At 40.3% G+C, this 14,705-nt stretch overlaps 1 pseudogene across 1 annotated transcript; it reads left to right on the top strand.

The window, feature by feature from the left end:
• The first annotated feature begins 2,263 nt into the window (after positions 1–2,263).
• LOC146714048 (uncharacterized) lies at positions 2,264–10,316 on the top strand (annotated as a pseudogene). Its single transcript, XR_014918765.1, has 3 exons — positions 2,264–2,663; positions 3,201–3,278; positions 7,501–10,316. The product of XR_014918765.1 is annotated as an uncharacterized LOC146714048 (transcript).
• The last annotated feature ends 4,389 nt before the right edge of the window (positions 10,317–14,705 follow it).

Below are 14,705 nucleotides of genomic sequence, written 5' to 3'. Positions count from 1 at the left end.
ACGAACAACCTTATAGCTGATATAGTTTATATACAAGAAATACTCCCCACAGTGCTCCATTAAGTGTAAAATAAGTATCTGGACCCTCCATCTTTCATGTGTGGATATGCGCTGGTGTTCTTCAAGACTGGCAACCAAAGATTCTCCCCTTCAAAATAATTAAACATGTCATTTAACGTTTATCTTGGCTTTACATTTCAGCAAAAACATTTGACAGTAACACATTCCCTTATTCACAGGTTTTTGTTTAGGAACAAAAGCATATTTACAGTTTTCCCTTTAAATCTGCTCCGTTTTTTGCTCACATCCTCTCCTGCTTTTGAAAAGATTCTCTCTTTAGGTACAGAAGAAGCAACAATTCCTAGGTATCTCACTGCAAGTCTGCTTAGGGATGGGAAGGCTTGTTCATGCTCTTGCCACCAAACCAATGGATCTTTATTTCAGGGAATTAGGTTTTCCTCTGAGTACCGGCGTATTTTAATTAGTACATCACTGAAAGCTGACAGGTGATGTTGGCTTGACACAACCTGCATGTCAAAATCTGTCCTTTTGTTGCAGCAGGACCTTCGGGTGGAGGACTCGGGATAGACCCTGAAGTAGAAGGCCCTGAGACAGAACCAACAGTAGGTGTTGAGCTTACAGTTAAGAGTGGGAGCATGAGAGTGACACAAGTGGAATAATTTTGGAGACTTAAACATGTTTTTCAGATTAAACTTCCTGTGTTACTTCTTCATCAACTGTTTCCTTAATCAGGGATAATTTTCCCACATTTAAGCACAATGCATTCTTCCCTAAAAGCTAGGCTGTGGTCACGGCTTTATTTTGCACACAGATCCACTCCAACATGTAAAAGACAGAGTTCCAGCAGGTATCTACTGACTGAATTAGCTTGTGTTCTGAAATTTTCAACTGCTGAATATCCTTGAGCTTCTTTGTGCTGTGGTGAAAAAAGGACACGACTGCATTTTTCCAGCACCTGCACCACTTCTGGGACAGCTTTGACACTGTCTTTTACAACTAAATTCAGTGTGTGTGCAAAACATGTATGATGCCTCCATCCAGCTTTATGAACTGCAGCAGCTATATTTGCACCATTGTCTGTGACAACTGCAATCACCTTCTCAGTTATGCCCCATTCTTCTGTGATTTGCTTATGTGCTGAGCTGATATCATCTGATGGTAAATGGTAAATGACCTGCATTTGTATAGCGCTTTTCTAGTCCATAGGACCCCAAAGCACTTTACACTACATTCAGTCATTCACCCATTCACACACACATTCACACACTGGCGATAGCAAGCTATATTATAGCCACAGCTGCCCTGGGGCGCACTGACAGAGGCAAGGCTGCCAGACACTGGCGCCACCGGGCCCTCTGACCACCACCATAGGCAACGGGTGAAGTGTCTTGCCCAAGGACACAACGACCGAGACTGTCCAAGCCGGGGCTCGAACCCGCAACCTTCTGATTACAAGACAAACTCCCAACTCTTGAGCCACAATCGCCTAAGCAGAAAGGAATTGATAGTTTACATATACTTGCTGTTTTATATAGAATGCTGTGTGAATGAAATTGTCAGTATAATACATAATTATAAAAATAATAACAAAGCTGATAAAATTGGCAGATAAAATTGCAAAACATACTGTTAAAGGAGATCAGATACATTTAAATATCAGTATTAGCAAAGCAGAAATGGAGAGCATGATAATTCACAGAAAATGAGGAAAAGATGGTAGCGGTGGGAGGAGGAGAGGACAAGGGGGTGGTTTTATTCTATTCAAAGGAAAACAGGACACATAAGAAGTACAGAGAGCACCAGGAGAGAGGAGATTCATTTTTGGACACACTGGGTTAAACTGTAAACTATTCATTACAGGGATACATCAAGGGGGGAAATGTAGTCGCTGTGGAATAAATGACAAACATAGAACATGTTCTGTTGCACTCTGAAATAGATCAGGAAGAAAGAAGTTATATAATTTAAAACCAGGGGGAAAACAAGATTAAGCAAGATATAAAGGATTTTTGAAAAGGAAATCCAGATGTGAAAGTTTTTGGGGGCTTTATTAGCCTGTTTCTAAAACAGGCTGATTTGTATGGAAGGATACGAGGATGTATATATGCGGTAGTATTCATCTATTTATTTTTATTTTTATTTTTTTTATTAGTGTTATTATTTGGTATGAGCGAATCATGAACAAACTCCAAACCAGTTGGTGGCGGTATTGCACCACATCCTTGTTTGCCAACGTTTGTTGCCAACCGCCGACAAACCACAAAGACGAAGAAGACGTAGTGCGCGTGCCCGCCCAGAGCACAAAGTAGGCCTTCAGAAGAAAGAGTGTAACCACAGTCATCATACTTGTTATCAAGGAGTTTGAGGTTTTTTTCAAGCCGACTGAGGCAAATATTGTGTGGGCTGTACTGAGCTTCCTTACTGCTGCCCCTCTGGTCTCCGGCAGATCACGTTTCTGTTTCTCATGCGTAATTGGAAACATATACGCTCTCGTAGCTCGGACAGCTTGGTCTCTTTGCAAGGTAGCCATTAACATGGGAGGAGAGTGAGCCAGCTGTCTTTACTAGTCCTAGTCCAACTACAAAGCCGGCCTTCTCCGCTGGGGTATCTTTAGTTCGGGTTATTCTGAGAGGGGGTCGAGGGTGAGTACATTATAATCATATTAGTTGCCTCACTCGATAACTGTCTACAGGGTTTCTCTCTCTTAGCTAATTTTGTTTTCGGCTGTACGTTCCGTTCAGCCCCTGTCATTTTGTCTGCTTGGAGCTTCCAGCAGGACCTTGTTTTTTTTTAATCGTTTGTGTTCAGCTATTTGTTTTCCTTCAAATGAAGATGTTGTACTGAGTATTATGATTTGATGAGGTGGATAGAATACAACAGACTCAACATTTAATAACAGAATCACCAACCAGTAATGTGTCTTTTAAGATGACGCTGTTCTAGCGGCAGGCTGTTGTAGCAGCTCCCTGTCTTCGTAAGCTCAGTGAGTGCATGTTGTTTGTTGTATATTTCCTGCTATGACAACTTAGTTTCCCTCTGGGATTAATAAGGTTTTTCTGATTCTGATGTTGGTGCTGAACCTACGAGGCACAATAATGCTACACAATACAATGGTCTGCAGTAGTGCCCTACAATAATTTTAACTGGATTAAAAAATAAAAATCTTTTTGCTGTCGCAGGTGACTGGCAGGAGGCGAAGAGTCTGCTGGAGCAGCATCTCAGCACCTGTAGTCAGAAACATTGGTTCTTCATCAAAGGTGACAAAGAAAAATCACCAACATTATTCTACAGACATTAATCTGTAATTATTTTGATTATTATTAATAATAATAATATCTAATTCTGTACACACTGACATTTTGCCTGTCTTTCCCAAATGAGAGACAGATCACTGCTGAAGAAAAATTTCGTAAAGCAACTAGAATATCTTAATGACTAGGGATGGGTATTGATAAGATTTTCACGATTCCGATTCCATTTTCGATTCTGTTTAACGATTCGATTCTTTATCGATTCTCTTATCGATTCTTTTTAAAAAAGGAGAACACTAAGGTCGATTAGCTTAGAACTTTGTTTTATATCTTCTCTTTGAACAAGATAGAAATTTAGGAGTAACACGGCCTTACAAACCCAACAGTGAGATAAGAGATCCACAGCCTACGGCTTTTCAATGGGCACAGGGTCCCCAGGAAAAAAAATTGTAAATGTAAAATAATAAAATAAATATTCTTCTGTAGCAATTACACAAGAATATCCAGTAATGTCCCTGCCTACAATTAAACACATTCACATACCGAAAATTGGGGGCATCTGCTGTGGCAAATGGGTTCAAGCCTTTTACCACAAACTTAGTCACAGCTCGGTGACATTCGTCTATCCTGGCCTGAAAGGAGACGCTACCGGTAGACTGCAGTGAGAACTGCCAGCATCTGAGCCAGACTCTGTCTGTCTCTCTCATCATGGTCACCTAAATGCACAGTAATGGCAGGTTTTGTAATAAGGCAGATCGCGCTAACATAATATGCACTGTTAGTTGATTATTTACCTGCCGTATTAACGGGAGAGGACGTGCAAACTTTACCGCTGCTGGGTTGAGATTCACGAGTCTGGAGCAGAATTAAAACCACGACATTCATTTAAGACAGGGGTGCCCAATCCCGGTCCTCGAGAGCTACCGTCCTGCAGCTTTTAGATGCATCCTTGTTCCCACACACCCGAATCAAATGAATGGCTTGTTATCAGGCCTTTGCCAAACACGATGGCATGCTGAAGAGGTAATCAAACCATGTGATTCAGCTGTGTTGGAGTAGGGATGCATCTAAAATCTGCAGGATAGTAGCTCTCGAGGACCGGGATTGGGCAGCCCTGATTTAAGGTCATCGCGTGTTTTGTGAGCAAATGCTTTTGCATATTCGTAGTGTTTCCTCCTCAAGTCAAGTCAAGTTGGCTTTATTGTCACTTCAACCATATACAGTTTAACAGTACACAGTGAGGCGAAACAACGTTCCTCCAGGAACCAAGGTGCTACATGCAACATAAATTTACAACATAAATTAACAGAAAACACTAAACTAGCTAACTATTTCTAAATGAAATATCTACTTTGCAAGTATTGCAAGTTGCCCTGTTGTCATCCGTTCTCGTAAAGTATAACCAAACTTTTGAGCATTTGAGCCGCTTAGGCGCGGTGATTCCTGCCAGGTAAATGACGCTCCGCAACATGGTGACGTCATTCGGGGCGACTGGAATCAATAATGGAATCGTTTGCAAAAATGGCAAACAATTCCAAGGAATTGAAACAGTGGTAACCAGTTCTCAACAAGAACTGGGTTTTGATACCCATCGCTATTAATGACTTGTTTGTAATTGTTCATTTGTCTGTGAAATACTTGTAAAACATTGTTTATATTTAAAAATGTATATTTATGGTATGTACTCATCAGTTTTCAGAACGAGTCATTCCACAGAAACAGCTCAATTCAATGAGGTCATTATTCAGTTAGTTTACCAGGTCAGGTTCTCAACCTGCTTTCATTAAAAGGAAACCCGACTATTATGACAAGTTACTCAAAATATGTTACAAATTATCTCCACTACACAAAAAACATACTTGAGAATAACTACAATTTATTTATTTTTTTGTTATTCATTAAATCTTTGTTGTTTAAAACTATTTTGAAGCCGTTGGAGCGGCCATGTTTTTTGGGACGATGACATGTATTGGTTGTCCGCAGTATAAGTGCTTTCGTTCAGCTAACCTGTTTTGTTTTTTAAAGTGTATCAACTGTATTAATTAACTTGCCTATTAGTGACCTGGTTATGACTTGGTAGACCAGCACTATCCAGTCTTTATGTCTGATGTCATTAGCCATGTCTGGGCCCAAACTCTGGTGCAGGTCCCAAAGTCAAATGACCACTGCAGCCTTACTGAGAGCTGAAAAACTGTCTAAATTCTTTCACCATCAATAAAAAGATGAGTGTGGCTGTTCTACCAGGTGTAACAATTAAGTTTAACATCCATGAACACGGAATTTATGACATTTAACTAAGTTAGAAGTTACCAAGGAGTTAACTCGCTTGCTTCCATCTAAATATAATAAATGTTCTGACTGAGGGATTTGTGAACCAAATTAACAGCTCTGTTATCACTTCCAACATAAATGACAAAAGGAAAGTAAACATCAGCATCTGGTATACAGACATGGAAAAAATTGTTGGTACCCTTTGGTCAATGAAAGAAAATCTCACAATGGTCACAGAAATAACTTTAATCTGACAAAAGTAATAATAAATAAAAATTCTATAAATCTTAACCAATGAAAGTCAGATATTGCTTTTCAACTATGCTTCAACTGAATTATTTAAAAAATAAATTCATGAAACAGGCCAAGACAAAAATGATGGTACCCACAACTTAATATTTTGCAGCACAACCTTTTGACTCAATCACTGCAATCAAACGATTCCTGTAACTGTCAATGAGACTTCTGCACCTCTCAGCAGGTATTTTGGCCCACTTGAAGGGCGCCGTTTCCAGACTGCATGTTTCAGCTCCTTCCAAAGATGCTCAATAGGATTGAGGTCAGGGCTCATAGAAGTCCACTTCAAAATAGTCCAATGTTTCCTTCTTTGCCATTCTTGGGTGTTTGTGTGTTTTGGGTCATTGTCCTACTGTAAGACAAATGACCTGCGACTGAGACCAAGCCTTCTGACACTGGCCAGCACATTTCTCTCCAGAATCCCTTGATATTCTTGAGATTTCATTGTACCCTGCACAGATTCAAGATACCCTGTGCCAGATGCAGCAAAGCAGCCCCAGAACATAACCGAGCCTCCCCCATGTTTCACAGTTGGGACAGTGTTCTTTTCTTGATATGCTTCATTTTTCTGTCAGTGAACATCGAGCTGATGTGCCTTGACAAAAAGTTCAATTTTTGTCTCATCTGTCCAGAGGACATTCTCCCAGAAGCTTTGTTGCTTGTCAACATGTAGTTTGATATATTCCAGTCTGGCTTTTTTATAATTTGTTTTCAACAATGGAGTCCTCTTTGGTTGTCTCCCATGTAGCCCAATTTGGCTCAAACAATGACAGGTGGTGTGACCTGACACTGATGTTCCTTGAGTATGAATTTTAGCTTGGATCTCTTTAGAAGCCTTTCTTGGCTCTTTTGTTACCATTGAGATTATCCGTCTCTTTGATCTGTCATCAATTTTCCTCCTGCGGCCATGTCCAGGGAGGTTTGCTACGGTACAATGGATCTGCAATTTCTGAATAATAGGTGCAAGTGTAGTCACAGGAACATCTAGCTGCTTGGAGGTTGTCTTATAGGCTTTACCTTTAACATGCCTGTCTATGATTTTCTTTCTAATCTCCTGAGACAACTCTTTCCTTTGCTTCCTCTGGTCCATGGTGAGTGGGATACACACCATGTCATCAATCAACACACTGAGTCCTATATATAGGCCCACTGACTGATTACAAGATTGGACACACCATGGATTAACATGTCCCTTTGGTCACATTATTTTCATTTTTTTCTAAGGGTACCATTATTTTTGTCCAGGCCTGTTTCATGCATTTATTTTTTAAAGTAATTCAGCTGACTTTCACTGGTTAAGATTTATAAAAAAAAAACTTTATTATTACTTTTGTCAGATTAAAGTTATTTTTGACCATTGTGAGTTTTTCTTACATTGACCAAAGGGTACCAACAATTTTCGTTGCCCTGTACCTGTGCATGTGCAATGACAATAAAGTTGAATTCTATTCTATTCTATTCTATTCTATTTTGTCCACGTCTGTATATAAGTATGTAGATGTATATAGATGCGTAAATGCATATGTGGATTTTCTTTCTTGGAAGTATGGTCTTAATTTGAAGTAAGGTTCTAAGAATGCAATGTGGCGTCATATGTACACTTTGTAGGTTTGGTCGTTCCATAACTGCATGTGACTGTTTTGGTTCTTTGTCATTGTAGGCGAAAGAATGGAAAGCATGTCAAAACCTCGGTCCATTGATGATTGCAACATAACCCAACCAGTTCCTGCAAGTAAAGATGAACCTGTTGTGATCCCTGTGGAGAAGACTTCTACCACTATGAAGCAGGCCAGAAGACGACAGCGCATTGACAGTGGGAACAGAAGCCTTACATGCGATCAGTGTGGAAAGGCTTTTACTCGTAATAGCAGTTTAAAAATACATCAGCTCGTCCACACTGGCATTAAACCATTCAGCTGTGATCAGTGTGGAAGGGCTTTCACTCAGAGTAGCAGCTTAAAAAAACATCAGCTCATCCACACTGGATTTAAACCATTCAGCTGTGATCTGTGTGGAATGTCTTTTTCTGACAATGGCAAATTAAAAAGACATCAACTCGTTCACACTGGCATTAAACCATTCAGTTGCGATCAGTGTGGACAGGCTTTCACTCATAATAGCAAGTTAAAAAAACATCAGCTCATCCACACTGGATTAAAAGCATTCAGCTGTGATCAGTGTGGAATGTCTTTTACTGTAAATGGCAATTTAAAACAACATCAGCTCGCTCACACTGGATTTAAACCATTCAGCTGTGATCAATGTGACAGGGCTTTCACTCAGTGGCAGTTTAAAAAAACATCAGCTCATCCACACTGGATTTAAACCATTCAGATGTGATCAGTGTGGCAGGGCTTTCACTCAAAGTGGAAGCTTAAAAAGACATCAGCTCATCCACACTGGATTGAAAGCATTTAGTTGTGATCAGTGTGGAAAGACCTTCACTGAGAATGGCAACTTAAAACAACATCGGCTCGCTCACACTGGATTTAAACCATTCAGCTGTGATCAATGTGACAGGGCTTTCACTCAGAGTGGCAGCTTAAAAAAACATCAGCTCATCCACACTGGATTGAAACCATTCATCTGTGATCAGTGTGGAAAATCTTTTACTCTGCATACAACCTTAAAAGAACATCAGGCCATCCACACTGGCATTAAACCATTTGTCTGTTGTCAGTGTGGAAAGGGTTTTGGTCGCATGGATACTTTAAGAAATCATCAACTAATCCACACTGGAGTTAATTCATTTTTAAGCAGTCAGTGCTAAAAGGCTGTTACTTCTATGTACACATTCAAAAAAAATCTGATCGTTCACACTGCAATTATAGTGTGTGTTGAATTATGGTAATTGTGAAATTTGTGGAAAGTCTTTCATTTATAACAAATATTATTGAGTCATCAGAAAATCCACACTATATGTCGTGCTATGACAAAACTGGCAGGCCAATGTGACATTGCTCTGACAAAGTTCTTTTGGACGTCCTGGTCAATCATCTTAACCTCCTAAGACCCGAACTCTTCCACGGCATGCATTTTTAATTTCTCTTTGATATTTGGGCATATTGGGGCCCAAGAACATCAAAAGAAAGAATTACCAGATTTTTTTTTCTTTTTTTACCTTATTTTTGTTTTTAAGAAAAATAAGAGCCACATATGAGGATATTCATTTACAATTTTGATAGAACAGTAGCAGTATAATGTCCTCGTAAGTGGATATCAGGCCCTTGTAAAGCAAAATTTAGTATTTTGGTCTAAATAACCCAAAATGTGATGTCCACATATGTGGATGCCATGTCCTAGGAGGTTAAGTTTAAGATTGCAGACTCCTATAACTGTCATAGTACTGGGTCTTGACCCAGTGTTTTGTGCTTTGGGGCATTGGCGGTTTCTAGCTTCAGTTTTATTGAATATTGTAATATTTAGTGTTTATTTCTATTTCTGTTCTTGTATTTGTTCTTCTGCTTTATGTAATATTTGTAATTTCTAGTCTTTAGGTTCTGTTATCATATCTTCCCTCTGATAGGTTTGTAGCATAAACCTATTTGCTGGAACGTTCAAGACACAAGCAGGTAAAGTTCTTTATGATTCTTGTGCACGGGAGAGAACTGGACAAGCGCCATTCCTTCGCCCGACTCCAGTTGCTCTCGTCTGCTCCCTCGTAACACTGCTCTTTTATTGAGGTTACATGAATATGCATAGGCTCATTAACACATGACGTCTTACGTAGGTATATATGTGAACAAAGAGTACTGTCTGTGTGTGTGTGTGTGTAAGTATGTGTGTGTGTGGGGTCAGAATGTGACCCCATAAACGACTTCCCTAAACCTGCTGGTCTGGAAGTCCAGCAGTCCATCTAAACATAAGGCACTTATACTAAAACAGATATAGATGTGTTTATCCTACCATGAAACAATAAAAGAAGGTACGACCTCTCCCATGCTCCCAGGATGTGGGTGTGAATGCCAGAACACTCTGGAATGCACACAAAGCCTTGTAGACTACTAAGGATCAGACCCCTATCAATATGACATCGACTATAAACTCTTAAGCATATATGAGTAAATATTTCTAAGCATAAATGACAATCAACAATATAAACCTGACACCCTCTTTTTCACATTGTTTTATCAACCTTTTCTCCAAGTTTGTTTTACTTTCAAGTTTTAATTTTATTCGCCACATGCACAGTCATACAAACTACGATATGCAATGAAATGCTTGTGTCTGAACTGCGTTTGGTGTTGCTCTTCTGTCTTCCCAGTTTGCCCTTTTCCCAGCTTAGTTTCTTAGTTTTAGTTTCTGTGTTCAGCAGTTGGGACATACCTATTCTTGTTTCATCATTATTATGTTCCTAATGAAACCTCCAGTTCTTGGGTTGTGTATGTGTGTGGTTTTGTTTATTAGTATTTTTGTATGTTTTGGTGTTTGAGAGTATTTTTTTGCTACAACAATAAATCTGCCTCTTTGCGTTTATTTCCCTGTCTGTGAGGCCTTTCTTCTGTCTGTCACTCAGTACCATCATGACAATACTAACTTGAGAGGACCGTATTCTGACCGTGGTTGTTAAGGCGTCTGGCAAGGGATCTCAAAATTGGATTAGAAATGGCAGACAGTTGGTGTCGTAAACCATCTCTTCTGTTCAAAGATAATTATTCACAGTGGACGTAGGTGGCTTCTTTCACTCCTCTTTCAAACCATCTGTCTTCTCTGTCCAAAATGTGAACATTGGCATCCTCGAGTGACCTTTGTCCTTTAGATGCAGATGGACAGCCTAATCTTGTTCCATTGAGGTGGCTCTTCTATGTTGTGCCATGCATTTATGAAGTGGTTGTTTGGTCTATCCAATGTAGAGGTCTGGGAATTCCTCGCTACACTACTGCATACACTATTGTAGAGCTGGGCGATATGAGATTTTTTCATATCACGATATGTTTTTTTCATTTCAGGCGATAACGATATCTATCACGATATAAGCCAAATAACTATATTTGTAAGATTTAAATGTGCCGTTGCTCACAAGTAAAATGTGAAATTATCAGCAGCTTGTTTTTAAATATTTATTTCCCATAATAAGTTCAACAGGGTAGATGTACTTAAGGAACATGAGACTTTTTCAGATAAATAAAGGCAAATATTGCAAACTACACAAAAGGCAGCCGCTAAAGCGTTTAAGTTTCAAAATAGAACAAATGAAACAGACTAAATTGTCAATTCCACTTAGAAACAAAGTATTAATTCTAAAAATAAATCTTAGTTTGTTTTACAGAAGAACGGACAAAACTGACTAACTTTTGTCAATATCAAATAAACTGAGAACTAAAAGGAAATTCTCAATCTCTCCTTGTTGTATAGCTTAGCTTTTCAAACAGTTTTAACAGTTACTTTAGTCTGACAAAAGCCGAATGACGAATTAGCGCTTCCAGTCAGAGACTGAGGCTACGTCCACACGTACACGGGCATTTTTGAAAACGGAGATTTTCCGTTTTCGTTTTAAAAAATAATCCCGTCCACACATAAAGGCAGAAATGAAGGAAAACGCTGCTATGAACATGCCAAAGCAGCAGGTGGCGCTAGATTCCTAACCGTGCAGAAATGTTGGCCAATCAGAAGTCTAGAAGCCTCGGTGGGAAAAAGTAAACAAAGCTGGGGCATAGAAGCAGAACCGAGTCGTATGTGTGGACGGACAGTAACTGTGTGTATATGTAAGCATTTAAACACTGCAGAGAGTAGAATTAACAGTAACAGTATTGTAGAAATTCATTTCACCGAAACAATAACGTGGCGCACAGTGTGATGCATGCACCAGTTTATTGTATTTCCAGACTTGCTTTCAGCACAATTTACAGTGCACGCTACTCTGTTTTTTGTCAGACTTGAAATAGCCGAAATACCTTCACACTACGGAACTTCTATGGCTCTTCCGTTCGACAATCTCTCCGGCATTGGAACCATCATCTGTTTTCTCTTCGGTTGATTTTTCTAGTCGGCACACTCATTTCCTCCATTACCCGCTGGCTGCTTCCCAAACAAACACACGTGCGGCTTGGCACTTGTGCTGTACGTAACAAGTCACGCGACGTGACGCTGCGGCTGTTATTGGTTCGGCTCTGCGCTACTGAATTTGGATCGGCTGACCTTTTTTTTTAATTTTTTTTTTATTTTTAAAGAGGACAAGAGCGGCGAGGTCTATCGCGATAGCTTAATTTCTCTATCGAGTAAAAGTTATATCGCGATACATATCGTTATCGTTCTATCGCCCAGCTCTACACTATTGTAAATATCAACACTTCGCTGAGTTCTTTTGATTCCTCAGAGGCATCCAATGGAAGATAAAACACTGCTCAATAGGCCATTTAACACTTTATTACTTCTATAAGGGATATGCGTCCTGCATGACACGTTGCCACGGATCTCAAAATGGTGGTGTGCCCCTAACACTTTTATTACAGAAGCTTTCTCATTCTACAAGGTGGGCCATTTATATGGATACACCGTAATAACATGGGAATGGTTGGTGATATTAAAGTCCTGTTTGTGGCACATTAGTATGTGTGAGGGGGCAAACTCCTCAAGATGGGTGGTGACCATGGTGGCCATTTAGAAGTCGGCCATCATGGATACAACTTTTGTTTTTTCAATAGGAAGAGGGCCATGTGACACATCAAACTTATTGGTAATGTCACAAGAAAAACAATGGTGTGCTTGGTTTCAACGTAACTTTATTCTTTCATGAGTTATTTACAAGTTTCTCTTTGTTCACAGCCATTGACATGTCGAAGAGGTTAACACGTGAGGAGTGGATCAAAATTGTGTTGATATCTGGTGAACGCAGAAACCAGGTCATTGCAGCAGATTTCAATGCAAGACACCCTACGAGACCACCCATCTCCCATGCTACAGTTAGCAAACTGATTGCTAAGTTTCGTGAAACTGGTTCAGTGTTGGATTTGCCAAAATGTGGACGCAAGAAAACTGTCACTAATGAAGAAACATCAGTGGCTGCCCTAGCTTCATTCAGCAAGAGCCCACAGCGTAGGACTCGCCGCATGTCACTGGAGAGTGGCATTAGTCGAACACCCCTTCGGCGGATATTAGCTACCCACAAATGGCACCCTTACAAACTCCAGCTACTGCAGCATGTCAACGAGGATGACCCAGATCGGCGCACAGAATTTGCAGAATGGGCAAAACAAAAATTGGAACATGACCCTCAGTTCACACAGAAGATTTTGTTCAGTGATGAGGCAAACTTTTATGTGAATGGTGAAGTTAACAAACAAAACGAACCCACATTGGATGGATCCCTCCAAGAACTGTTGGAACAACAAAAGTGATGGTTTGGTGTGGTATATGGGGTACAACTATAGTGGGTCCATTCTTCATCAATAGAAACCTCAAGGCCACTGGTTATTTGAATTTGCTACATGATGATGTGTTTCCCTCTTTGTGCACTGAAGCTGGCACGTTCCCTGAGTTTTTCCAGCAAGATGGTGCACCACCACTTTATGGGTGCCAGGTCCGTTCATTCCTAGATGAACAGTTTCCTGGAAAGTGGATTGGTCATCGTGGGCCAGTTGAATGGCCCCCAAGGTCTCCCGATCGGACCCCCTTAGACTTTTATCTTTGGGGTCATCTGAAGGCAATTGTCTATGGTGTGAAGATACGAGATGTGCAGCACCTGAAACTATGGATGCTGGATGCCTGTGCTGGCATTTCTCCTGCGGTGTTGCTATCAGTGTGTGAAGAGTGGGAGAAGAGGGTTGCATTTACCCCTCACATATACTAATGTGCCACAAACAGGACTTTAATATCACCAACCATTCCCATGTTATTACGGTGTATCCATATAAATGGCCCACCTTGTAGAATGAGAAAGCTTCTGTAATAAAAGTGTTAGGGGCACACCACCATTTTGAGATCCATGGCATACAAATACAATACAAATGGCCCACCCTGTGTCTCAGTAACTGTCCACTAGAGATGGTCCCCTCTTATCTACATTTTCCCAGGCAAGCGTGGGCGAAAGTCTACAGCTTTCTACTCCCCAAGGACACATAGTCTAATGCCTTTATTTTCAGGGCTGTGTCTACTTAATACTACACTGTATAACTTTTTAACACTTATTAATAAAAAAGCATAGCTTTATTGAGGCAATGCAAATTTTTTAATACCAACACTACATTGTTAAGTTTGTGTTTAGGAGTTTTGTCTGATACACCAGCTACATAGGGGATGTCAATGTTGTTGCCTTTGTCTTTCTTATCCTGCCTAGCTAATGTCTCATCTTCTTTTCTGTGCATCTTTACTGACTTGATGAAAGCCCAATTAGGATAACCACATGTTTTAAGAGCTTCCTTGTGTGTGTGTTCCTTCTTTTTCCCTTCAGGCTTAGAGCAGAAAATTTCCTGCATGGTGTTGTAAAGTCCTGATTACTCCGAGTTTGTGTTCCATGGGGTGGTGTCAGTCAGAGAGGAGGTACTGGTCCGTGTGTGTGGGCTTCCGGTAAACTTAAATTTTGAGGTTTCCATTCTCTTCAATGCGCATGGCACAGTCCAGGAATGGCAAACAGTTATCCTTTGTGTGTTCTCTGGTGAACTTGATGTTTTTATCCGCGGCATTAATGTGAGCAGTGAAGGATTCCACTGCTTGGGTTTTGATTAAGGTACTCTCCCTCTAAACGAGCCAAGAGCCTTTCTTTCCACCTTCTCCATATAAAGGTTGGCTACAATAGGTGACACCGGGGAGTACATGGCACATCCAAGTTTTTGACTGTAGAAACCCTTGTTGTATTTGAAATATGTGGTGGTAAGGCAGAGGTCCAACAATGTGCAAATCTGATTGGCAAGGTGAATTTGGTTGTGT

The sequence above is a fragment of the Copadichromis virginalis genome, linkage group LG3 (assembly GCF_057382275.1).
Source record: "Copadichromis virginalis isolate Kocher_CV1m ecotype Utaka linkage group LG3, C_Virginalis_male_GT1.1, whole genome shotgun sequence".
NCBI classification, from domain to species: domain Eukaryota; kingdom Metazoa; phylum Chordata; class Actinopteri; order Cichliformes; family Cichlidae; genus Copadichromis; species Copadichromis virginalis.
Note: the sequence above shows the minus strand (reverse complement) of the source record. Positions and strands in the feature narration are given on the sequence as shown.